The sequence below is a fragment of the Eschrichtius robustus genome, chromosome 9, assembly GCF_028021215.1.
Source record: "Eschrichtius robustus isolate mEscRob2 chromosome 9, mEscRob2.pri, whole genome shotgun sequence".
In the NCBI taxonomy this organism is placed as follows: domain Eukaryota; kingdom Metazoa; phylum Chordata; class Mammalia; order Artiodactyla; family Eschrichtiidae; genus Eschrichtius; species Eschrichtius robustus.
In genome coordinates, this window is record NC_090832.1 from 124,298,677 (window position 1) to 124,322,952 (window position 24,276).

General features: G+C 41.6%; 1 long non-coding RNA gene across 3 annotated transcripts in view; it reads left to right on the forward strand.

Moving 5' to 3' along the window:
• Positions 1-222: 222 nt before the first annotated feature.
• The window catches only part of LOC137769534 (uncharacterized), a 141,060-nt gene continuing 117,006 nt past the window's right edge, over positions 223-24,276 (forward strand). For 2 of the 3 annotated variants that reach the window (XR_011074995.1, XR_011074996.1), the window contains exons 1-2: positions 223-331; positions 6,792-6,876. This is a non-coding gene — a long non-coding RNA (uncharacterized lncRNA). Of the gene's footprint in view, positions 332-6,791; positions 6,877-15,189; positions 15,333-24,276 lie in introns of those variants that run through there. The other variant, XR_011074997.1, reaches the window with a different exon arrangement.

Here is a 24,276-nt window from a genome sequence, read left to right on the forward strand (position 1 = left end):
CGAAATCTCGGGCGGCGCGGGGAACTCCGGGCGAGCCCACTGAGCGCGGGGGGCGGGGCCGAGCGTGAGTCCGTCTCCCGCGCACGGGCGGCTCGGGGAGGCTCGGGGCGGCCGGGGCGCGGCGCGCGTCCCCGACCGGACGCCCCGGCGCGTTGGGCGGCCCGGCGGGCGCGCGGCCGGTGGCCGAGAGCGAGGCGGGCCCGGAGCGCGGCGCGGGGAACGCGCGGCCGCCAGGTCGCGCGAAGGGCCGCTGCGTGGAGCCGGACGTTCGGCGGCGCGCTCTCTCACCGGCAAGTGAGGAGCCGAAGCGTGTTCGTCGTCGGGCGCTAAGGTTTGCCTTTTTCAAGCGAATGTGAATGTCAGTGTGACACGAGCTAGTTTTCCACGACCCGCGATAGTACGAGTTCAAAGGACACAAGCGTTCCTCCCCCAGCCCCTCAACTTCAGTCGCCTCGGCGGCGCGAAAGGAGTGTAGCATTATGTCCGCGCGCACTCGCGCTCGCACCCACGTCTTTGCCAGAAAGCGCGCCCTTTCTTCGGGCCGTCCATTCCAGCCGCTAGCTGCCTCTTTCCAAACGGAGAGTAACTTTCCTTCGCTTAGAGGCTGGGGGGTGGGGGGGGTTGCGGGGGGAGAGAGGGACGCGCCTGGGAAGCTGAATACTCCCGCCCGTGGCCCCGCGCGACCCCAGCCGCCCAGCCTGTGAGGGAGAACGGCCCGCCCCCTCCAAACTGGGGGAGCCCCGGCCTCGTCACCGAAGCTGCGCGCCAGGCGCGCCGGGGAGGGGGGCCGGTCACCCGCGGAGCGTCCAGCTGCGTGGCAACGCCGCCCCCTGCCGGTGCCCTGCGGAGCTGCGTTCCCGAAGCGGGGGAACCGATTGGACCTCAGACAGAGGCCCTGATCCCTCCGCGCCGGCCTCGCACGGTGGGGTGGTCGGGGAAGGGACCCTAGGACGACCAAGCACACAATTCTCACAGGCCCGTCGCTTCCCCAGAAGCACATTCATGGGTCCAGCCACCCATGCATAAATGCATCCATTCTGCCCCGGCGTTCGGAAGAAGTACGTATAGGTAATGTGGCTTGACCACCTGTTATGTGCCAGGCACCAAGCTGAGTGCTGAGGATTTCAGAAGTACTGCGTTTCAAGCAGTCTAGTGGGCAGGACAGGCAAGTAGAGAATTACGGTTCAGCCGTACATGTGTTATGGGAGAGGAACGATGGGACACAGAGCAGCACTGGGCTCCCTAGGATCAGGGGAACTGGGGGAGAAGACCGGAGGAGAGATGTCCTTTGGATCGGATCATGAAAAGTGGATTTTCTTGGTCGTTGAGGAAGAAGGAGAAAAGCACCGTCAGCAAAGGGAAGAGTGTAAAAGAATGAGAGTTTGAGCAAGGCTGTATAGACCACCACGGTAAGAAAGGAGATTGGGGCGTCGCCGGGAACTTACTGGGCGCCTCTGGGCCGTACTCTGCTTACCTCTCGACACCTAACACCTCATTTAATCTTCAGTTGAGAAGATATTCTTCTCAGTTGAGAAGGGATTTGGAAACGGAGGAACTGGGAGGTAAAGAGATTTGCCCCTTTCATGGCTAATAAGTGGTGAGGTCAGGCCTTGAACCCAACCCATTTCTCTGGGAGTGCTGTTTAGCCATCGTTTTCAGGAATGGGATACCTGTAGCTTACCAGTACCTCCCATTGGAAGGCAAGACAAGTACAGCGGCAAAAACGATTTGAAAGAAAAAGAAGAGGCCTGTTAAAAGTGCTTCTCTCAAAGGCTAATATGAATTCTGCCCCTGAAAACAAGGGCAAAGGAGTAGATCATGTATTAGGTACACTGCACTAAAAAAAAATCAAGGGGTTAGCCCCCTGCCATTATTTTGTACTTAAACCCTTTTTCAAAAAAAAAGTGGAAGAAAAAGAAAAATATCAGAAAAGTCTCAGAGCCTCTGAGCACCGGAGGAGCTTCATGTATGTACGCCCAGGATTTTGTTCTGTAGGGCTAAAGGAATCTGCATTTCAGCGCGTCGCCCATGTGATCCTAACACGGGCCCAGCCACACTCTACACCGAACTAACAAGGGCCACTGCAGCCTGGCTCTCTAGGTGGGCACCCTCTCCCCAGCAGAGGCTGCTCTTTTCCGCCCAGCTGCTCTCATGGCCTCCCCCAAGAGTGGAGGGCATGGCTGAGAGGCAGAACTGGAGCCTGAGGCCAGATACAGAGAGACTGCGATGCATCCGACCCTGTGCAAGGGGAAGAGATGAGTCCCAGCAGCAGCGGGGCAAGACCCCTTCTCCCAAGCTGCCAGGGCTTTGTGGCTGACACTTACCTGACCCTTTAACAAAGCCTTCCCCATCCCCATCCGGGTTCTCCCTTCATAGCAACCTTCCAAATCCCCATGATCCAGACCCACCGCCTCCTGCCCTGGGACATCTGGGATCTCTTACTTCTCGCAGCCCTGGAGGGTGCTTTGACTGGAGTCATATGGGCCTGATTCATAGTGGCCACTGGATACATACTGTTGCATGAAAGCATCTGTTGTTCTTTGTCCCTCTTCTCCCTGTCTTCCAACTGAGATAATATTTACATTCTGGAGAGAAAAAAAATGTTCATCCTTATATGAAATTGCAAATTTTGCAATTGCAAGCATTTTTTTTTTTCTGGAAACCAAAGTAATTATCAAATGAGAAAGTCTATACTCTCCAAACACATTCACAACCAAGATCATCTCTCAACTCAGTTATCCTTGGATTAAATTTAGATACAGAGTTGTCATATATGTGTGTGTGTGTCTATTAGGCTTCAGCTTCTGAACCTTTTTGGTAAATAATTTACTTTTCCTCATCTAAAAGGGGAAAAAAAAGATCTATGGCAGTATAATGTTGTAAGTCTGTATCTGTAATCCTTAATAGAAAGCTTTACATACATTTCTGAGAAAAACAAAAACAAAAACAAAACACAATTAGTTGACCTTGCTTTAAAAGTTACAGTGACAATCAATCTGGACTTAGCACAATAAGAAGAAATTCAGTTTTGGCCTGAATAATACCGTTATTGAGTTGGTTATAATGTGCCAGACAGTATGCTCAGTATTTTATATACACCATTTCTTTTAAACTTTCTCCAAATATCAGAGGTTTGCATATCACATCCCCATTTTCCAGATAAGGAAGATGAGGCAGAGGAAGGTTAAGGAACTTGCAGAAGTGGCAGAGCCTTGGTTCAGAGCCATGTGTGTGTCTGCTCTCCATTCCTTTCCCTGCCTTCTGCCTGTCTTCTCATTTTCCTTTTAGACTTAAAACTGAACTGGAAATGCACTCTGCTCCTTCCTTCTTTCCAAGTTCTGTACGTTCAGATTGGACACATCACTGAAGCCCGAGGTGTTTTATCCCGAAACAGCTCTTGGGGCCAGAATGCACCTGCCTGGGCTGATGGGAGTTTCTTCCTCAGTCAGGAAGGCCTGCCACCCTGGCAGGGGGACCTAGCAAGCCAGCAGCCTTCCAGAGAGCCTGCGAGAAAACCACACACACACACACACACACACACACACACACACCACACACACACACCCCACACACACACACACACACACACCCCACACACACACACACACACCACACACACACACACACACTGTAATGGGGTGGGAGGTTCAGAGTCTGCACCAAGTTCACTTAGCAGTTGTGCTGCCCTTCCCATTTTGCTTTGTCTGCTTCCTTCCTTTTCAGGAATGGTTTCAGAAAATAAGCAGCAAACAAATATGCAGTGATTCCCTCAAGCTCTACGCAGAAGGAGAGAGAGAAGAGCTCAGAACACTGCTGTTAGGACCACTTCTTTTCTCTCCCCAGATTCTTGTCTCGCTCTTGATCTTTTCACACCATCCCTGTCCACTCTCTCCATGGATTATCCACCTTCCCCTGCTTCTGCTCTTTGATCCTTTCCACCAAAAGTGACAGGACCCTGCAGGAACTCCTTGCCCCTCTCCCTCTCCCGGGTCAGAGCAGTGGCAACGTGGGGAGTTTGGGCCACTCCCCACCTCCTTGCCATTCACTGCCTTCCTAGGGCGAAGCCCAGTGGTTCCTGAGGCCACTGAGGGACAGACAGGCGTCCTTCTCCGGGCATGCCCGTGCGGAAGTCCACATTGCAGGGCAAACCAGAGAGCTCTCTACCGTCCCGTTAGTGTTAGTAGAAAAGCAGTCAGTTAAAGGGCTTCATGTAAAAATTAAAACTCACTTGGGAAACTACATTACCTGTTTTCCCAGGGAATGCTGCTTGCAAAATGACTCTCCCCATGTTTTTTTCAGGGAAATAAGTGTTTATGCAGGGCCTATCAAAGGCCAGAAACATCCTAAGTCATACAGCTTCTAGTCTTGGGAATAGCAGTCCATCATGTTATTACTTGTATGGTTATTAGCGATCAACAGGTTAATTCTATATTTTAAACTATGCAAAACCTTTTTATTCTGTACTACCTCATTTTATCTTCAAAATTATTCTGACCAATGTGCAGTCCTAATTTTAGAGATGAAGAAAGTCGAGGTAGTTTTTCGTAAGTTTACATAGCTTGTTCTGGAAAAGTTAAAGCGAGACTCAGTTGCTCTCAGTCACGGGCCAGCACCCTTTTCTTGGGACCACACTGTTTCATCTTCCATCTGTGAGTGTATTTAAGTAATCGATAACAAATCGTTCAGTTTGAAGAGATCCTCTAGCCACACAGAGGGTCATTTGTATGGACTGCATTCTCACCTGTGAACATCTTATAAAAGCATCTGTACTCTACAGTTAAGCATCTTCTAAGTGTCATTTCCTAAGGTTATTTTTAAGAGTATTTATTTGAAGTATATGACCACGTAAAAATACTTCTTTGCACAGTCAGAGATCAGTGAGCTTAGGAAATTCAATATGCAAGCAACTTAGTCCTGTGTCATCACTCTTAAAATCAAACTCAATACAGATCATCCTTTAATAGAGTTTTTCATCAGAAAGACGAGCCAGTATTTTCTTGTGCTACTATCAGTGCTGATTATGCCAGAAGTTCTTCCTGTTTTAACATCTTGGTGAAACACTTGCCGTTTAAATCAATGTTGCAAGCCCCTTGGGCCAGACTGTTTTCTTTCCTCCACACAAAAGAGACATTCAAAAGTCACATTCATTTGGCAAAATGTAAACTAGAAATATACATGTATTTTCAAAACCTACCAAATATGAATAAGTAAACTGTTTTTCCCCAAAGTCATATTTATATTACGAGTTTTTCCTTCTGCAATTTGTACTAGAAGAATGTTTAACTTCTCTGAATAAAATGTCGATGTTTACTTGTGGTGCTTGTAAAGCTTTGAGAAGGGCACAAGGGGGGAATATAATGAATTATTCCTTTTTTCTAAAAGGAATTTGGCCAAACTATGTGTGTACCTGATGAAAAGGGGGAAAAAAAGACCATCCTCTATGGGTATATCCAGCTCATTCATATACATGTTTAGCCAGTTCTTACCTTGTACCTATGTTGATATATTTATTGGCCACGGATAGTTGATCTATATGAGCTTTCAACATTTCAGAGATAATTAAACATGGTATATATCGATTTTACTAGCACCATTTTGATATGCCAAATTCAGAAATTGCATAACTACCATATGAATTTATAGCAGCTACAAAAAATATACTTGCTCACATGCTTAGACCATACACTGATTCAATAATGCATATAATTCCTTGTTTGAAAGGATTTTTTTTTAACATTTCTACCATCACTTTCTTTGTTAAAGTCTTTTCCTCTTCCTTCCCTTACCTCAAAATTAGCTGCTGCAAAGAAAGAAATAACAAATTAAATAGTACAATTAATGTTATCCTGATGTTTGGGAGAAATTGCTCTGGAATATTGTAAGCAACCAAGAAGCACATTGTCTTAGAAAGTCTGAGACGGTGAACACAACAAATAATACTTAAAAGAAAGTTTTTTTCCAAAAGCTACTAGGATGATGAACACGTTTAAAAGACAGGTTTTTTTTTTAAACTGTTCAAGTTGGACTCTGGGAAGATAAATCTGACCACCTTGAAAATTCTGGGCTCCTTAAGTAAAATATGAACAGGAAAACCAACTGCAGACTCTAAGCACTAAGACACCTGGATTTATTCTAGCAATGTGGGATAAAAGAGATTCAAGTTTAACTTTCTAATAAAAGAAAGACTTCAGGATGCTAGTGGATTAGGCATTACTTGAGAAGGTGTAGGGGGAAAGCAAGAGCTATCAAAGCTGTTAATATTTGAACCATGGAAGCTTCTGACTGGGGATGGATTTCTAAGAAGCCACAACTCTAGCTGGGGTCCTAGAGATTAAAAGGGAGCTTGCACTAACACATAATTGAGTAGCCAATAGAACTGCCCTCCAGGTTTTGAAATTTGTAATTACTCAATGAGGTCATTGTTTAGCATAAAAGAAGTGACATTCTTAATTTTGCTTATCAGAAAGCCATTTTACAATATTAAAAAAGAAAAAAAAATGGCACATGAGATTCTTTGCTCCACAACCTCTCCCTGGTTTCCATTAAAATTCTGAAGATATTTGGTTTTCCCTCCACTGGCATTAATTTGGTAGCCATACTGTCCCCATCTACTCAACGTGAGTTCTCTGTGAGCAGTAATTCAACGTACTTGCACTGACCAAGAATATATGACTTTGCTGTGTGTTAAAAATAAACGCTTCTTGTGAGCACTTGTGACTTGTCTAGTTTATTCTAGTCTTCTACTCCTGACATGTCTTGGAACATTATCTCTGTCCTTCTTTGGGTTACAGGGCTTGTTGAGAAAGTCACCAGTCACAGGTGTGTACATGTGACACCGGCACCTTGAAGTCTCTGGAGCCCTGGAAACTCCTGCAGGTTAGTCCATTTCTTGCTCAGAGTAGCACATCTATATTTTTAATTCATTATTTAAAAAATAAAATCAATAATCATAAAAATAAAACATTAAGAATAGTCATATTTCACTTTAAATTTTACTATAACATTATAATTATGTAGTACATTGCAGTGTTTTCTATTTTATATGTTATAACTCTAGACCAAGTGCAGAGATGACTTTTAAATATTTCTGACATGAAAGTAATTACCCTTTGCTTATTGGATAGATCACTATTTTGAGTCACACTTTCTTCATAAATCAAAGAAATTGAGTTATCATGACTAATTCTTAATCTGCTTTGTGTCTAAAGATAGCAAACATTTGGATTAAAACATTGAAAAACAAGGTAATTATTTAGATGTTTTATCTACATGATATTAAACAGCCAGATGTCTGGTTAAACTTCTTATGTTTAATAGAGCAAATTGGAAATTTCAGTTGTCTTCTAAATTTAATTAAAGACCAGTTTGATCAAAACATTTACTCTGGAAATAACATTATTGATTTTGAATGCCTGTATTGATCAAATTAACCAGAGGCTTTGCAAACTGTACTTTAAGCTGCACTAAAACCTGGGTAGCCTGAGGCTTTAGCTCCCCTTAAATCCCAGTGCAGTGCACAACCCCTGAATCGGTGAGTTGCAGTGTGTGTGTGTGTGTGTGTGTGTGTGTGTGTCTTGCAGGAGGGGGTTTGGTCACAGCCGTAGTGGGAAGTGAGCCTATGGGTGTACACATCTGCTTATATCTCCCCTAATTTTTTCTCTAGATATTTGTTCTTTCCCACATCGTTTCTCATTCCCTATTCATTAATACAGATAAATGACTGTTGAATCAATCTAGTGCTATCAGCTGCTATTAACCTTTTGTAAATCCTTAAGGTCTGATCACTATGGTTACCTAAAAATCACCTGGCAAATAATCTAGATTAAGTAGCCTAAATATGTCCTGTGTGTCTCTAGTAAAAATTCTCTGTTTAGGAAGATAATGTTTTCAGTTGGAATATGGTCAACTTTAAAGTTTTAATAAATATTCTCAATGCTATCATGAAACAGTTTCCAAATTTATGATCATTTGATGACTCATTTTTCTGAAGCCCCAATTGCATATGATTAATGGGATTTTATTGCAGATTTAACTTTTCTCTCTTGTTTATTCTTCAGTGCTTCTGGGAATACTTCAAAAGTTTCCACCACATTCTGTTTTTTAATCAAGTGATTGATGAAGAATAATCAGTTTTAGATTTCAAATTGTGCTTTCATACATGAGCTATAAAACTTAAAATATAACATTTACTTGTATAAGGATGTTATGTTACTACTTATTCAAATTTTATAGTAATAAGCATATTGATAAAAACTTTTGTTCTTATTTTCTTAGAACATTTAAGTATAGTGACTGTATAGCTCAAATTTTTAAAAGTATGTGGCCTGAAAATTCTAATAGGCTTATGAGAACAAAGGGACAGTATATATATATTTTTAACATCTTTATTGGAGTATAATTGCTTTACAATGCTGTGTTAGTGTCTGCTTTATAACAAAGTGAATCAGCTATACATATACATATATCCCCATATCTCCTCCCTTTTGCGTCTCTCTCCCACCCTCCCTATCCCACCCCTCCAGGTGGTCACAAAGCACCCATCTGATCTCCCTGTTCTATGTGGCTGCTTCCCACTAGCTATCTATTTTACATTTGTTAGTATATATAAGTCCATGCCACTCTCTCACCTCATCCCAGTTTATCCTTCCCCCTCCCCATGTCCTCAAGTCCACTGTCTACGTCTGCGTCTTTATTCCTGGGACAGTGTATTTTAAGTCTGTTTAGTTCTTCAAAAACCTAAGATATCATGGTCATCCATCCACCAAACAGGATTCTGATTATGCCTTCAGTTCATTCCTTTCTGACAGCAACATTTCATATCATCTGTTGGCCATTGTGAAGTTATAGCAGAAATGAAATATAGGGGTTTCAATTCAACATTCACAAACCCATAGAGATATCACCATACTCTCCCACTTAAAGATTTTGTACACCTAATTGAAGCACTGATCACAAATATCAGTTGTAAAATTGAAATGTAAATTATTCTCTCAAAGCCTGTGGACAAATGTGGTGTCTCATTGAAGAGCACTATAGTCTTCTCAAATGCAGGGGCCCCCAGTTTTAGTCTCTTGCTGTGACTTTATCCATAAGGCACCCTTCATCTTTGGCCCCAGTCCAATTTGCTTTCATTTGGGGCCAATGCCACTTTGTTTTTTTAAATCCAATTTTGGCTAATAAATGCTTACAACGTATTTTACTATCTTTAATAGCACTAGGAAATTGAACTTTGATTACAATTAAGTAGAACATAGCAAATATGATATCATTATAGCATAAGTTGTTTCAGCATCTGTGTTAGGTTACATTATCCAGACACATGAAACAGTAAAATTTCTGACTTGACCATCCCCTGCAGGCAGTGACCTGCTGCTTCTTGCCAGTTGAAGTCTGTTTTTTGTTATTGCTTTCCCTGTCAGTGGATCATCCTCATAATTCCAGAAATGCTGTTGAATTCCCAGTTGTTTCCTATATTTTTTATCTGTTACATTATTCCAGAATTATAATTGAAGGAGAAAGAAAGAAAGAGAGAGAGAGAGAGAGAGAGAAAGAAAGGAAAGAAAGGAAGGAAGGAAGAAAGAAAAAGAAAGAGAAAGAAAAGGAAGGAAGGAAGGGGAAGGAAAGAAAGAAAAAGAGAAAGAAAGAAAGAGAAAGAAAGAGAAGGGAAGGAGGGAAGGAAGGAAGGAAGGAAACGAGAGAAAGAAAGGAGAAGAATGGCTGCTCTTACAGAACTTCACAAACCATTTTCAATCACGATTTAGGTAAAAGGTCAAACTCTAGTCCAAAAATAGCCAGTTCATTTTGTTTCTAATAAATTTTAATTCAAAGCATTTTGGCCCTAGGGAGAAACTAGGTTTGTTCCGAAGGTCCAGAGATGCTAGAGATCAGCTGTGTTCCTTTAACCTCATGGCAAGGCTGCCTTAGTTAATGCCGCATTTTCCTGATTATTCATTGCTTGGGAAAAGTCAATGGCTGACATAGAAATAGCTGAGTGCATTATTCTAAAATGAAGTGATTAAATCATGAGGTTGAGAGCCGGTTGCAGGAACCCTGGGGATGGATATTTTTTCCTAGTTCTTAAGACAGATTTTTTTCTATGAGAACTCACAACAACAATTAATCCCTTCAAAATGATGGGGCCATAGTAAACTCTATTCAAGGTTGAGCCTCAGGGGGTGTGGGGAGGAGCAAAATAGTTAACACAAATCTCTGTTGAGGAATTATAGGGGCCCAGAAAGATATGGACTGAAACACCCACACGTACATTTATGTCATAGATTTGGAGAAACGATCCCCCGGTGCTGTACTGAGAAGGAATAAACATAAGGCTATTATGGTGGGCCAAGCTGGAAGGGTAGACTGGGCAATATGAAATGAGAAAGTGCATGGTGATGTATCTCAGAGCGTGCCTGGTGCTTTGCAGGCCAGCTCTACCGCAGGAGCTGGAGTGGGGCCCTAATGCTTAGGAGCAAAAGCCCCCAATGGCAGAGGGGGGTACCCGGAGCCAGGTGGCGCTCTCCTGGGCATCAGGCCCCAGGAGGTTCAGATGATGCTCCCAATATCTGACTTCAGGGAATTCTCTCTGTGGACGTCTACCTTGAGGCCCAGCCAAATTTATCTTTTTCCAAGTCCCGCCTGGACTCCAAAGCAGGTATATCCTGATCTCCATCCTCCAGCTGGCTGCTGGTGAGGGGTGACACTGTGTACAAAATCTGCTTGTAGATCTGGAAGTGCTGGGTTAGAAAGAGGGACCTTTAATCCCTAGGACAAAGAGGTTTACGGTGCCTCTTTGACAGGACTGCCCGTGTAGTAAACTGGCAGGTTATCCGTGGTCTCCGTAACAGGAAGGATCTCCAAGGTTAGAGAAGATGGAAACATCTTCCTTATTCAAACACCACATAAAACCCTCTAATTAAGTTCTGAGCCAAGAAGAGATCTCAAAAAGAACAGCCAGCTGGCAGGAGCTGGCCCTACCAGCAGCCTCTGACCCACTTACCTGAGCACTGTCTTTCTGTGCGGCCTGTCACTTTGATTACCTCTGTCACCACTAATTCTGGGACCTGATAGCTTCTCTTTAAATTGTTGGCCTACGTATAACTACATCCTTCCTTTACTTCATTCTTGTGCCATAGAGACATGTAGCATTTTCAAAATTAATGTGATTCAATACTAAACTAAAAAGGCAAGTTGCCTCACATAAAGTCACATTTCCAAACTCCCCAAGTTCTTGATCCTAAGATGAGTATGACCCAGCCCCCAAAACTGTGCAGTTTCCTGCCCAGAGTCCTCTCCCACCACCCCATCCTACGTGTTAGTTGGTCAGAGTTTTCTAGCTGCCGTATTTTTTCCTCGTTCTTGTAATGTGGTACGTGTTCAAACAATAGGCTGAGATAGATAGTAAGAAGGGATGGTCAGGAAAGGCCTCTCTGCAGAGAAAATAATTAAGTCAAGAATTAAAGGATAAGCAACAGCTAGCCAGGAGAAGTTGGGGAAAGAGTGTTCCTGGCAGACGGAGCACCTGATACCCAGGCAGCAAGAACCTGGTGTCCTGGAGGTACCGACACAAGTTCTGGAGGGCCAGAGTATATTGAGGAAGAAGAGAGGTCCTAAGATAAGGCTGGAGAGAAAGTCAAGAGCTCCATCTTGTAGGCCATGGTGAAGAGTTTGGACTTTGCTATGAATGCAAGAAGCCACTGAAGTGTTTGTGCAGGGGAGTTACATGTTCTGATTTATCTTTGAGAGCCTCCTCGCTGCTCTATGGAATAAGGAATCAAAGAGGAAAACATAGAAAAAGGGAAACTAGCTAACAGGCTCCTGCAGATACCCGGGCAAATGGTGACGCTAGCTTTGACTACTGTTGTTCAAACTCTGAGTCACACAATCATTTTGGTGGTCTTGACCAGCAATATCAGTGAAATAGAATGGTGTGCAATAGAAAATATCAGAGGCCATCGTATCACTTCATGATGTTTTCTCTCAGTTTCTGATAGACATACGTATAGATATTCAAGTAGTGGATTGTACCGTGAAGTGGGTTTATCATTCTGAATAGTGATCAAAGAAGCCACTGACCAATACAAGATGGCCACAGTGGAGGAAGAAAGATGAGGAGAGCCATCACCATAAAGATGTCTTCAAATACATGGAGATGGAAGAGATCACCTTAAAAAGGACATGGAGAGGAGACAGAGTTCTGTGATATATTTTATTTCATTTTCAGTATTGCATTCCTATATTTATACCCTGCCTATTCTTTAAAAAATTATTTACAGTAACTTATGCAGAGTGATAATCAGATTGTACCATTGACATAGGAAAATGAGAGCTAACCAGCCATTTTTTTAAATGGAACATTTAAAAAGAATTAGAACATAACCTGATGGTCACCAGTAGGTCTTTCCCTCACCTTTCAACATTACTTTTCTGGATCACTGATGGATCTCTAGCAGAGTTTATAAACAAGTTCAGAATATTTACCCAAATAGTTGCGTGAAGCGGAGGAAATATTAAACTCTATGTCTGTTCAGTCTTCATTTCTTCTGAGGGGGTGTCCCTTGATCTTCTGAGGTAACGATACCAGTTTTGTTGAACTTCTTGACAATGCAATCTGATCTCTGCTTGGTTTAATGTACAAAGTCACCACCATACGACTAACTATTCAAAAACTTGCATTATCACTGCAGCGAGTGATAAAAAATGTATTGTGCTTTGGGTCAAATGCCCTGTTTATGTTTCATTTTGCCTAATATAGGATAGAATGACCTCTCTTAGAGAAGGTCATCTAAATGAGTCTCTCTATCCATATCTACTTGAGCAGCTTGAATTTAATCTGCTATTTGGGATAGTCTCTAACCTGATGAGAAATAGATTTATAATAAAACATCATTGAAATTCAGAAGCTTGCCTTGGAAAGAAAGGGTACATGCCATGGGCAATTAGCAAATGCAGAAATCCTTTAATTATAAACCATGCCTTTGCCTGAGGAACTTTGTACTATGCTGACGAGAGGCAGAATCTAATAGTAAGCCTTTTCATTTCAGGTCCACATATACACACACCCACGATCTAGGAACATGTTAAGACCCATATGCTCCAACGACCCATTTACAAATTGCTAGATGAGAACAACATTAACTCCCTACTCCCTTTGCCATTTAAAGAAAGCAAGCTTACTACTTCATCACCTTTCTTCTTCCTGGGATTCTCTGCATCAGTTGTAAAAACATGCTTCTCTCCCCTCCTCCTATCAGACTCTTGTCTTGCTTTGGGGGTAGGTGACAACCAAAGACTATCGTGGTATTTTAATAGCAGACTCTTAAAGATTTCATAGTCAAAGGAATGAGTCTCTAACTGTAGAAAATTAACTTCCACTGGGAACTTTACTAGCTGCTACTTGAGGTGCCTTCCCCATTGCTTCTCAAACTGGATCACCCAGGTAACTAACTGAATATGCTGAGTGTCCACACATTTTGATAAAGCCACCCAGAGAGCCTCTCCTGACCCAACTAGTTATGCTGCTGACTCTACTGTAAAGCCTTTCCTGTGCCAAACGAAACACAGAATTTCAGCAAGTAAGGAGCTGAAGACAGGGTAGCATCATCATTTTCAATCTGTTTTTTTCATTCTCAAACCGCACAATGTTGACCCTTTCTGCAGAATTTCAGTTTGGCTTGTATTATTCACTGAGGAAGTCTGGTACATATAACAGCTTCCTTTTAACATAGATAAGACCAACAGGCTAACAGTTCTTTGGGTAAGTAGGATAATTATCAGGAAGCTGTTGATAGTTCATTGCTGACCTGTAAAAACCTAGTAAGAATGAAGTCAGCTAAAATAATGGATCCATTTAAAGTTTGGGTCATATAAGACGTCATTAAGGATCACATTATTTCAGCAAAGAAAATATTACAGAGAGCTCTCCTCTTAAAAGAAAATCGTTTTTCTGCTGGAGAGCTTCCAAACCGCACCATTGCAAAACCTAAACACTCCAAACCATTGAAAGCTAATGTTTAACTGTCTGGTTCTAGTTGTCACGAAAACCCTTTCTCCTTTGGTAACTGATTTTTGTTGAAATCTAGGTGTCATTGGGCTTTTAATCCTAATTATGTTCGTTACGCTAGATGAACATACTTTCATTGCCCAGGGGTTATTTTTTTTACATCCTCCATAGTGTAGAGTGTATTCCACCCTGCCCTGTGTGATTAGGAAAAGTAGTAATAAGCATTTTTTGGGAGTTGGGGAAAAACAGTAAAAGCAGGGCTGGTCCAAGGCATGATTGTGAAATGCCCGAAATTTTTTAAGCCCTGTCTCTTAATTTGTCATTTAACTTTTTGGGGCCCTAATCTCTGTGAAATCTTGTTCAGCCAATATTTGGTGGCCCTTCTAAGCATCTTCTGTTGGAGGATGAACTGAGACCAGACATGATATAGTGCACAATGTAAGACCTGATACAGAGTAGATGTTCAAAACTTGGTAAGTCCGTATCCTCGTCCTCAGCATCTCCTAAGCCTCAAGACTAAGGGATACTTAATACTGACTTATACTGATGAAATTGATTGTAAGAACATTTGCTTGAAGACTGAAAAACTTTTTGAACCCAAAGGAACGTGCCTATAATTCTGACATTTTAGGCCTTGTAGGAGAAGAGACACGGTAGCACGTTGGGGAAGCCTTCACTGCTCTGAAGTGATGACAGCTGCCTGCTCATTAGACCAGCCTTGCTGGAAAAAAATGTGATAGTGTGGGTGAGGCATGGGGGCCAGGCAGTGTGTGGGACCTGATCATTCACACCAGAGCTTGAGAGCCCCCATCCTAGGTCACTTCCAAGACCTCTCCCCTGGCAGCCCATAGGTTGGATTCTTCCATCTTTCTCCTGCCACCAACCATTCGCAAAGGGTCTGATTAGTTAGTGTATTTTTAAGGGCCATAGTGACAGAGGCAGATACAGGATTTGTGAGATCTGAAGCTCATACAATTACAGGAGCCCTCTTTCATAGAAAGAGTGCAAAATAACAAATAATAGATACAAATGTGACTATTTAATTAGAATAAGAAAAGAAATCACCACAAATTTTACACTTAGAAAGCTGACAAATGCCACAAACATCACAAAATCCATAAAAATAATGTTTTTAATTACCTTCCTGATACACCCTATAGTATATTTTTCCTAATTTTTTTTTTTTTCAGGTTGCACACTCTAATTGCTCCCTCATGAATCTCCTGATAGGAGAGAACTTCTGCGTTAACCACATCCATGAGGACCAAAACCTTAGCCTACAGTTTTTCACGTGGGATGATTTGAAGAACTTTCCACAAATGGGCTTCTGGCTCTGAACATTTCCAACCTTTTTAATCCTCTATATCCACATATTTCTGGCATTGTAAGGATATGCTCAGATCACATTATAACTTCTAACCCTGTGTCTTCATTCCATGACTGCAAATGAGTGGGTAGTGGGAATATTTTGGAAAGTGTTCCTGCATGAGGGCAGGTAGCAGAACTTAGCTATACCTGGAAGTGACTGCAATCCACATAAATATATACATCCCACCAAACCCAAACTAAGAGGATCCCCAATTCAATTTGCCATTAGCCAAATACCCAAAATGTCCACAGCCAATCTGGCACCACCCAACATGAAGGGACGTGGAGAGGAATTCCATATGGAAAGAGAGAGCAGGCTTAACTGATATGGTTAAAATGTTCTACTTTTTCAAATTTTTCAAAAGGATATGCCTCAGCAAATTAGAGTCCCTGAAAATGTAAACTTCTTTAGCTTCACAGGAAATCCTCCTCTTCACAAAGGGGATATCCCAACACAGAATTCTGAGAAAGAAAGTCCTACCCTCCCCCCGCCACTTATGGGAAGAGCTCTCTTGTACTAAAGTACTCAGTATCCTAGAAAGGCTTAGACATATGTCATAAAAATAACATCAGCATTATTACTAAACTCCTTTGTGCCCAAGCACAAGGCAATCTCAGAGGCAGAAATCATGATATCTGGCTCCCTGGGGAATGGAGGGGGAATCTTCCTGACCCATGTACCTGGTTCTCTCCTGCCCCTCCTTCAGCACTGCCCAAGGCAACCTGAAGAAGAAATGTAGATTATGTTAAGAAATGTTTCAGTCTAGTGTAATAATTTTAACTGTCTGATTCTTTAAATCCTAACTCTACCCTGCCACTAAGAAGCTGTGTGAGCTTGGACAAATCAGTTCACCTCCCTAAGCCTGAGCTTTCTCATCTCTAAAATGACAATAATAATACTCTCCTTGCAGAATTGTGGAAAGGATTAAATGGGTAGCATAGGTAGACTATTTGGAACCTAGTAGATGACTAAGATATTGTAGCTATTGTACTTACTGTCCACATTTCTAGTATAACTCTAAGGGAAGAACCAAGAGGGGAACATTGGATAGCCCAGGGTCCAGGGCCTCCAGATGTACCACACATGGCACAGAAGGTCAAACTCTATAAATACTAAGGGGTGATGCTTGCAGTTTCCACTTCTCTACTTTGCCCCAGGGTCCAGTAGCAACCCAGTGAAAGTGACCACGGCAACGTGACAGCCACAGCACTCTATGAACAGAGTTTGTTAGTAAACATGAGACTTTTAGGAGGCAACACTAATTCAGATCGGGTTCAGATCGTCCTCACGATGTAAGGTCTAACTCTGAAATTGCATGAGATCTGGGAAGTGTTCCAGCCTCAGATAGTTTGCTATTTGAACAAGAACAACAGATTGCCTCTGGTCATGGCTGCAAAGAGCTGGCAGAGAATGCCTAGCAGGATGTAGGGGCTCTGTAAAGGTTTTTTGAATCCAACTAAAGTGATCTATTCTCAGAGAGCCTGGACACTGCTGGTTGGACGTGGTGCAGGCTCTGAGTAGCCTGAGATGTCAGGTAATTTGAGGCAGCAGAGCACTGTCTTTAGTGATTGACTCTGAAGCCAGACCACACTGAGACCAAAATCCCAGTTCTAGCACTTAATATCTTTACAATCTTGGGCAAGCTACTTAAATTCTTTGTGTCTCAGGTCCCTTATTCTAATGTGAGGATAACAAAGTATTCACTTCATCGGGATGGTGTGAGAATTAAATGAGAATTAAATGAGATAATATTTATCTAAGGCTTCACATTGCACATTACAAGTACTCAGTAGTGACTAGCTCGAATGTCAAATGGGAAATCTGGCGGACATGTCCAGAGATCTTTGATTTTGTAGATCTGGCACTCAGAAAAGAGGTAGTAATTGCAGGCATAGATTTTAGATTTTCTAGTTGTATTAGTTTCCTGTGGCCGCTGTTTAACTTGGGGTTTAAAACAGCAGAACTTTATTCTTTCACAGTTCTGGAGGCCAGAATTCCAAAATCAGTATCATTGGGCCAAAGTCATGGTGCTGGCAGGCCATGCTCCCTCCCTCCGGAGACTCTCAGGGAGAATCTATTTCTTGCCTATTCCAGCTTCTGATGGCTGCTGGTACCTCCTGTACTGCGACCTCATGGTTCCAATCTCTGCCTCACAGTGCCTTCTCCTCTGCTATCTATATCACATCTCCAACTCCCTCTCTCTTTTAAAGACACAAGTGTTGTCATTGAGGGCCCACCTGGATGATTCAGAATAATCCAGGATAATCGCCCCATCTCAGGACCATTATCTTAATCATATCTACAAGGTAACATCTACAGGTTCTAGGGATTAGGACCCGATATATTTGGAGGCCATTATTTAGTCTACTTCACTAGTTAATATATGATACTGTAAAACATGAATGAAGATGAAATTATAAGAAGAAAAGAAATCTAAATATAGAACACTGGGAACCATAAATATACAACAGGGAAATAAAGAGGAGCCGCTATAGGGAAGTGAGGAGAGAGGAACAGCCCAAGGAGACAGTTGGGGTAGGGGTGGGGGGCATGTTTTAGATTCCAATGATATAGTACTTTCACAAAGGAGAGCATGCTGGAAACACTTCAGAGAATCAAGGGGAGTGCTGAGAAGGAATCACTGGGTTTGACTAATAGGAAAAATAGCCGTAAGTTTAGCCAAAGTGTACTTATTGGCATGGGAGAGAGAAAGCCAAGTTGTGATGGATTAAGTTTGGAGTTACTTACTTCTGTGGTATACTTTGTGCATAGGCATAGGTGGAAGGGAAAATGGTGCAAACAGACATCTTGACAAGTCACTCTTCCACCTCACTCTCAGTTGTATTTTCTTTGGATTCCCAACAACAAAAGCTCAGAGGCCCTAAACTTGCCAAGGTGGACATGACCCGTATTAAAAGGGGAAGACAGTGCATCCTTCCCATATAAAAATGTTTGCTCTTCAGCTCAAGAGAGGTCAACGACAAAGGCTTATTCATCCTTGTAATTGTTCAGCCTTCTCTCTCTCTAGGGTATCAATGACTAGACTAGTCAAGTAGTGATATTTTCAATCATTATACTCTTCTGCAGTATCTTCAGAAGGATCCTAAATAGTAAATAGTCTATATTTTTTCTAATATATGGACATTATTTAGTCACTCAGCAATCTTTTAGATATCAGACAATGTGCTAAGCATTATACTGGAGATAATATAAATATGTTAGGGGGAATTCCCTGGCAGTCCAATGATTAGAACTCCCCACTTCCACTACAGGGGGCGCGGGTTTGATCCCTGGTTGGGAAACTAAGATTCCCCTCAAGCCTCTCGGTGAGGCCAATAAAAAACAAACAAAGAAATATATATAAATATATTAGAACTAATAAAAGATTGAGATAAGATTCATGGCTAACATTCTAGTGCCTTGTATGCAACAGGCACTGATCTAAATGTTTTACGTAGCGACTTATTTCAATGATTTAATGAGAAAGGAGACACTAGTATGGTACTAGTATTATTGCTCTTATTTTATAGAAGAGGGAACTGAGGTACAAAGATAAGGAAAAGTCACACGGCTAGGAAGTGTGAAGTGAGGATTATCTGGGCCTATTCTCTGAACCACTATGACATACATTTCTTTCAGCATCTGCAAGAAAACATCTCTAACACACTTATTTTGGGCAGAAGCATACAAATAAGCATTATTTCAAAGTGATTTAACAAAAATTAAGTTTTGATTTTAAAAGAATCTCATAATACTACAAATCCTTATCCATTATTCATATTCATATTTACAGAGTACCTACAATGTACTAGGCACTGTTCTAGAAACTGAACTTTCAAAAACGACCAAAACCCCTTTCCCCCTATTTAACATGGAACTGGCTCCATCTTTCAATTTCATGCAATAATCAACACTATCACCATAGTCCTGAGCTGAGCTGAGATGAAACCAACTCTCCCCTCACTGTGTATAAGAGACAGCATTTAATCATTGGAAGAATACGTTGTGTGGTAGAAACTACCACTACTCACTTTTGAAATCCTCCTTCTGGGGGAAATTGTGCTATCCTAAACCCTAGATGAAAAATTACAGAGGGAAAACAATGGAAAATCGTATATGGAGAATTTGTTTTTCTTGCAGCATCTAAATCAATAATCCAGGTTCAGAGAGGAACTATATTCACAATGTTGAGCAACTCATTTGACGTTTCTGGGTCTGTTTCCTGAGGATTGTCTAACCTGACATCGCAGATGATTTTCAGTCTGACTCTCCATGACCCCAAGCAACCAATATCAGGAATTAAGAGGAAGCCAAGCTCCACTTGTTCCACTTCCCACCCACTCGAAGGCAGGAATCAGGAAAATCACAGAACCTCAGTACTCCAAGTAAGGGAGCCTGGCCCAGGCCTCTGCAGCAGTGCAGACAAGCCCCAGAGCTCCAGGACTTTCTCCCTCTCACACTGCGTCTTAGCCCCGCCCCACTGGAATTTATCAGTGAAACTTATTCGTCCTTTATCCCAAAACTAAACTCTTAGGACTCCCTCTTCGTCCCCCATCCCCAGCCATGGTTGCCAGATAAAATACAGGATGCCAAATTGAATTTAACTAGACGTCCTGTATTTTTATTCACTAATTCTGGCAACCTAACCCAGGTCTTTCAGCCCCTTAGGAGGAAAGGCCATCCATATCCTGGAAGACTTCCCTGATCATCCAGCCTATGTTGAATTGCAATCTCTCCTCCCTCGATACTCCCTGTCTTACTCCAGTGTTAATTTTCCACATAGCATTTATCATCATAGATACAGATATTGATCTATTATCATCATAGACTATAGATATTGATCTGTTGTGTTTATGCTGTGTATATTCTTTGCCTACAGTAAAGCCTGGCACAGAGTAAATGTTTGATAAATATTTGTGAATGAATTTGTTAACTGTCTATTTGTTTGATGTCAAAAATGATATTGTCCTTATGATAAATATCATAGGTAAATTTAATAATAATCATACAAATAGCTGATATTTATTGAGCATATATGATAATATGTATCAGGCAGAATGCTAAGCATTTTATGTGGATTAACTCCTTTACTGCTCACAAAAATCCCTTGAGGTAGGAATTGTTATCCCCATTCTACAGCTGAGCTAACTGATAATGAGGGGGAAAAAAAGTGACTGCCCAAGGGCTTACAGGGTAGTATTGAGATTCAAATCCAGCAGTCTGAGTTCTTTACCTGAGTCCTTTCCTTGAAAAAGAATGCTTTTCCCTAGGGACACAAAAAATATGAAAAGGTATTTTCTCCCATTCTGAGGGTTGTCTTTTTGTTTTGTTTATGGTTTCCTTTGCTGTGCAAAAGCTTTTAAGTTTCATTAGATCCCATTTGTTTATTTTTGTTTTTCTTTTCATTGCTCTAGGAAGTGGATCAAAAAAGATCTTGTTGCGATTTATGTCAGTGTTCTGCCTATGTTTTCCTCTAAGAGTTTGATAGTGTCTGGCCTTACATTTAGGTCTTTAATCCATTTTGAGTTTATTTTTGTGTATGGTGTTAGGAAATGTTCTAATTTCATTCTTGTACGTGTAGCTGTCCACTTTTCCCAACACCACTTATTGAAGAGGCTGTCTTTTCTCCATTATATATTCTTGCCTCCTTTGTCATAGATTAGGTGACCATAAGTGTGTGGGGTGATAAGTCTCTGGGCTTTCTATCCTGTTCCATTGATCTATATTTCTGTTTTTGTGCCAGTAGCATACTATTTTGATTACTGTAGCTTTGTAGACACAGAAAGACAAATATCATATGATATTGCTTATATGTGGAATCTAAAAAAATGGGTACAAATGAACATATTTACAAAACAGAAGTAGAATCACGGATGTAGAAAACAGACTTATGGTTACCAGGGAATAAGGGGCGGAGGGATAAACTGGGAGATGGGGATTGACATACACACACTACTATATATAAAACAGAAAACAAATAAGAACTCACTGTTATAGCACAAGGAACTCTACTCAATACTCTCTAATGGCCTATATGGGAGAAGAATCTAAAAAAAAAAAGAGTGGATATATGTTTATGTATAACTGATTCACTGTGTTGTACACCTGAAACTAACACAACGTTGAAATCAACTATACCCCAATAAAAATTAAGAAAATAAAAATAAAAAATAAAAATATGAAAAAGGGGTGAAATGCTCACACAAACTATTAAAGGCTTTTGAATGAATAAATTATTGCCCCAGGCCAAAGAATTTTTTAAATTGATTATTGTATGTGAAATAGAACCTGATAAGGACAATTAAGAGCTTCTATGTAACAGACAGACTTCAGTCATGTTCATAGAGCATTTGGCCGGAGGAGAAGGTGAGAGAGTGAGGTCAAGGCTGCTTATCTTTTTTCCTCACTTTGAAGCTCAGAATCTTGACTCCGACATACAACTTGCCAAGATACCATGATACCAAACACTTAAAATGTTTTTTAGGACTTTATAAAGATGGTAAAGGGATCTGAAGCCATTGCAGATTCTAGAATGAGAATGATATTCATTTTAATAACAAGTATTTTGAACACAAATATAAACAATCCTGGGTAGGATCTGCTTTACATTTCTAGTTCCTTCTCACTAAGGAACAGTCTATATCTCTACCACTCACATGAAGGGAATCCCTTCCACTCACTCTTTTCTTCCCCCTCTGTGTTGGCTGTTCTTAGCTCACACTGCTCTGTGCTGGGTTCCTTTTCTTGTGTCAAAATACTTACTATCATTTTCACATTACTTTCAGTCTTTACTAAAAGACCCCATGTTTACGTTAAGGACTCCCTGTTATTTGGTTTGAAGACTAGTGCACTGTACCACTCCCAGGTAACAGCACATGGAAAAGCAGTAACCAAGGGCTGTTACTGTTTAACTATCACTTGCTGTTTTATGGACAATGCTTTGCTGGTCTTCTCCCAAGCAACCAACCCAAAGATCAGCAATCTATAGCCAGCAGGCAAAATCCAGCCAACAGCCTGTTTTTGTAGGATGCCGGTAACTAGGGATGATTTTTACAGGAAAACATTTGCAATCAATTGGATGATAAGGGAACAGTGAGGTTGAACCTCAAGTAAAATGTTACACCAAAAAAAAAAAAGATCCATTATTTTCATTAGTAGACTTGCATTACAAAAATTATACTCAATTATTATTATTATATATTTAATTATGTGAATAAAAAGTGTGGAACTTTGTTTTCTCTTTGCTATATAGGTACCTACTGATTATACTCAATTTGGTCTCTTGGCCCACAAAGCCTAAAATATTGACGATCTGGTCTTTTACAGAAAAAGTTTGTTGATCCCTGAGCGAATATTGGGCTGGCCAAAAAGTTCGTTCGGGTTTTTCCATACGCTGCTACTTAAAACCCGAACAAATTTTTTGGCCAACCCAATATTTAACGTTGAGAAGTACAATTCAAAAAAGGTCAATTGCTAATTATTTTATTTTATTTTATTATTATTTTTTTTTTTTTGGCCACGTTGGGTCTTAGTTGCAGGAGAGGGATCTTCACTGAGGCACAAGGTCTCTTCATTGCAGCTCTCAGGCTTCTCTCCAGTTGTGGCATGCGGGTTTTCTCTCTCTAGTTGTTGTGGTGCGCGGGCTCCAGGGCACGTGGGCTCTGTAGCTGTGGTGCGCAGGCTCCAGAGCACGTCGGTTCTGTAGTTTGCAGCCCACTCTCTCGTTGAGGCACGCGTGCTCAGTAGTTGTGGTGCTCAGGCTTGGTTGCCCCGAGGCATGCGGGATCTTAGTTCCCTGACCAGGGATCGAGCCCACGTCCCCTGCATTGGAAGGTGGATTCTTTACCACTGGACCACCAGGGAAGTTCCGCCAATCCTTTTCAAAAAGAGAGCACTTAAGAGTTTCACCGATTCCAAATGTATTTATATGTAATTTAAGTATGCTGTTTTGTGGTATCATTTTTTAAATTCCTATTTATTTGCTACATTCAGGGGTTTTTTTTGGGGAGGGATTGTTTTTGGTTTTCATTGTCAAAGGATGCTCACATTTTTAGCCTGTTTGTTGCATTCCTATTTTCACAATTGACTAATTGTTACTGAAACATTTTGTTTGACAGGTTGTCTTTGGTGGGTGCAAAATCACGTGCAGCGCAGTGTTAAAAGATAATTCAGGTCATCTAAAACTGTGTCTCAGTAAACACACACTCTAGAAAGCCTTTTTGTTTGCGGTCATCTCTTGCTACCCACATCAGTAAAGATGTTAATGATTTTATTTTTATTTTTCCAATGGACTACCATCTCATTCCAGAAAAAAAAAAAAAAAAAAAAATTAGGGCTTCCCTGGTGGCGCAGTGGTTGAGAATCTGCCTGCCAATGCAGGGGACACGGGTTCGAGCCCTGGTCTGGGAAGATCCCACATGCTGCCGGGCAACTAGGCCCGTGAGCCACAATTACTGAGCCTGCGCGTCTGGAGCCTGTGCCCCGCGATAATGAGAGGCCCGCGCACCGCGATGAAGAGTGGTCCCCACTTGCCGCAATTAGAGAAAGCCCTCGCACAGAAACCAAGACTCACCTTTTAAACTTACCAATATTGTTACCCCTAAGATACCAAAGATATGTAGCCCAGACCTGCCATTCCTGGAAACCGGAACCTAATCCCCAGCACCACCCTCTCAGCCTTCCCTATGGCTCAAATCTCCAGACCATCCCCACAGCACCCCAAGCTAAGATTCCCCTCTTACTGCCCTATTATTCTCTTTACCATCTCATTCCTTCAGGAAAAGATTCGTTCTAAAAAGTCAACTCCCACTTTAGAAAGTGGACTAACTTCCCAGATTTCTAGATGAAAATACCAGCTAATGGTGATCCGTTCTGATCAATACCCTTATTCTGTTCTATACACTTTACC